The 3170-nt window shown below is 42.7% G+C and overlaps 1 non-coding gene across 1 annotated transcript; it reads right to left on the reverse strand.

The window, feature by feature from the left end:
- Positions 1-746: 746 nt before the first annotated feature.
- On the reverse strand, positions 747-853 carry LOC145049015 (small nucleolar RNA R71). The gene has a single exon (XR_013683137.1). It is a non-coding gene; the product is annotated as a small nucleolar RNA R71 (small nucleolar RNA).
- Positions 854-3170: the final 2317 nt, after the last annotated feature.

The following is a 3170-nucleotide window of genomic DNA, read 5'->3' on the forward strand; positions in this document are numbered from 1 at the left end:
CTGTACACATTTTTAATTTTTATTTTATTTTTGTTCTTTTTATGCGTTTTTCTTGTTTTGTTTACAGTTGTTTCATGACCCGAGGATCTGATACACCTCTGGTCCCTCCTCTCGAAGACCCGGAATCCGCACTAAGGAGGAGCAAAGGAAAAGTCGTTGAAGAGTCCGTTTCTGCAAAGAATTCGCCACTAAAGAACCTCAAGTCCGTTTTCAGCAAGAAGAAGAGCAGCAAATCAGGAGCATCCAACGCCTCTTTGACAATCGAAGACCCTATTAAAGAAGACACCGAGTACGAGGCCGAGGAAGAAGAAGAACCTACATACGAGCACGAATCCGAGTTTGAGGACGATTTAGCTATCACTATGGCTAATATTGATGAAGTTCCCATGGGGGAATGGAAGAAGAGGATGCGCGATGACACTGGCCTGGGACTTGTGCAGCCCGCAATTCCCGCTACTGCTACTTTCGAGCTAAAGGGCCATATCCTCGCTCAACTCAAGGAGATTCCCTTCTATGGAAAAGACCACGAAGATGCTTACAAGCACCTAGATGAAGTAAATGATGTGGCTGACTACTTCAATGTACCAAATGTGCCACGCGAGACCCAGCTACTTCGTATGCTTCCAGTCACATTCAAGGGTGCTGCAAAGGATTGGCTCAAGTCACTTCCTCCCGGGTCGGTCACCACATGGACTAAAATGAAAGAAGAGTTCATAGACCATTTTTGCCCGCCTTCCAAAATAGCCAAGTTGAAGAAAGTCATTGCCAACTTCGAGCAACAACCCGAAGAGTCTCTTTATGAGGCGTGGGAAAGGTACAAAGGTCTTCTCAGAAATTGCCCACACCATGACCTTAATAGCCAACAAGAGGTCTCCATCTTCTATGATGGAGTTAATGTCACCACAAGGCAATTGCTCGACTCGCAAGGCCCAATCACAAAGAAGGCGCCCCCAGTAATCAAGGAATTAATTGAAGAATTCTCTAAGCATTCTAGAGAATACCACAACCTAAGAAATGAAGTAAGTCGGGGGGTAGATGGCATGGTGGCGATAATGGCTAAGCTCGATAGTTTAGATAGAAGGATGATAAAAATGGATCAAACAATCCATGCTATTCGAGTTGGATGCGAGAACTGTAGAGGGCCTCATCTCACGAAGGATTGTGACTTGGATGAAAATGGAAACAAGAAAGCTCAAGTGTTCTAATCAAGCGGCGATAGATACGACAAGAATTGGCGGAAACCCAAGAAGGAATGGCTCCCGTACGAAGAATATAAAAGGGCAAAGGAAGAGAAATACAAGCAGAAAAAGAGGGAATTTTATCAAAAGGAAGAACCGGTTGTGGAAAAGAAAGCCGATTTAGAAGAGATGTTCACAAGATTCATAGTTGCGTTCGAAAAAAGACACAATGATCATGATGTTGCAATACAAGAGACCAGAAATATGCTAAGGAATCAGCAAGCATCTATTCTCAACATTGAGAAACAACTAGGACAACTTGCACATCAAGTGAACGAGAGAAGACCGGGTTAACTTCCAAGTACAACCGAGAATAATCCGAGAATGGAGAATGTGAATGCTGTAACCTCCAGCTATGGAGAAATTTTCACCCCTGCACAGAAGGTCTCCAAGGTGCATACAGAAAAGACAGAAGAGTCGGGTCCAGCTAAAACCGACCAGACTCGCCGAGTCCCTCTAATGGACTTGACGAGTCCATGCCCTAATCATAAATCTGATGTTTCATTAAAGCCTTACAACCCTCCTCTGCCATTCCCAATCAGAGCCATACCTGCTGAAAAGGTTAAAGCATACAGAGCTTTCATGGAGCATGTTAGATCCCTTCAAGTCAACGTTCCATTTGTGGAAACAATGCTTCAAACACCCCAAGTATTTTAACTTGCTAAAGGGCCTCTTTGCTGCTAGAAAAGATTTAGTTGAAGTCGCGGAGATAGTAATGAGTGAGCTACCCGAAAAGAAGGGCGATCCGGGAAGCATCATAATTCCGTGTCAATTTGGAAATGTACTTGCTACTCAAGCGTTGACCGATTCAGGTGCAAGTATTAACTTAATGCCTTTTTCTTTCTTCAAAAAGCTGAATTTACCGGAGCCAAGGCCTGTGAATATGAAGATCCATTTGGCGGTTAAGACAATTATTAGTCCAAGAGGTGTTTGTGAAGATCTCCTCATTAAGGTCGATAAATTTATATTCCCCGTGGACTTTGTGGTACTTGATATGGAAGAAGACCCTGAAATTCCAATTATTTTGGGGAGATCATTTTTGAATACCGCATGCGCATTAATAGATGTATGCAAGTCCACACTAACATTAATGGTAGGAGATGAGTCAGCAGTGTTTAAAGCTCTACCAGAGATTAAGCAAGAAGAAGGAAGAAAAGAAGAAGTCTCATTCATTAATTTGGATGATGAAATACTACAAAAAGAACTTGCACTCTTGCAAGAAGAAGATCCAAGTAAGTTTTTGCTATCTTCTGGAGGAATTGATGATGTTGACAAAGACTTGGAGGAGATAGAGATGCTGCTGAAAGGGACCGATTCAGAAAACACGATGGGATGTGAGGATTACGCTCCAACTCGCCGAGTCGCTTTCATGGACTCGACGAGTCCATTCGAAAATCTCAGCAACTTGGACGATTTTCATCTGCTTGTTACCAGCTGCCTGCATGTTCTGGACATGAAGATTTTACCTAAATATTTAGAAGATCAAGCGGCAGAAGGAGGAATGGATGGTGATTTTCAACACGTTCATGTAGCATGCCTCGATACAATAATGCAAGCTGATGAAGACAATCCACTTGAAGAGGAGGCAAGCTTTGGAGAAGAGGAAAATGCAAGGGTTAGGAGAGATGATGTTGATCACCCATTCATTACCAAACCTCGAGCCCGAGTTTTCACCAATTATGAAGTAATGAAATTTAAAGAAGAAGGAGTTCAAAATAGGGTGCAAGAGAATGGGGTAAAGAAGAAGAAGATGAGGAGAAGGGAAATTCATGCAGCTGAAGATGATACTATGAGGAAAAAGAGAGAAGAATTAAGACGGGCTTACAAGAAGAAGATACACGCCTACAAGACAAAGTATAAACCACAAAAGATTAGGCGTCCATTCCCGATGCAGGAAAATGAAGAAACATAGATGGGAAGGAGTCCAGCTAT

Source organism: Lactuca serriola, chromosome 4 (assembly GCF_051521515.1).
Source record: "Lactuca serriola cultivar US96UC23 chromosome 4, Lser_US96UC23_V15, whole genome shotgun sequence".
NCBI classification, from domain to species: domain Eukaryota; kingdom Viridiplantae; phylum Streptophyta; class Magnoliopsida; order Asterales; family Asteraceae; genus Lactuca; species Lactuca serriola.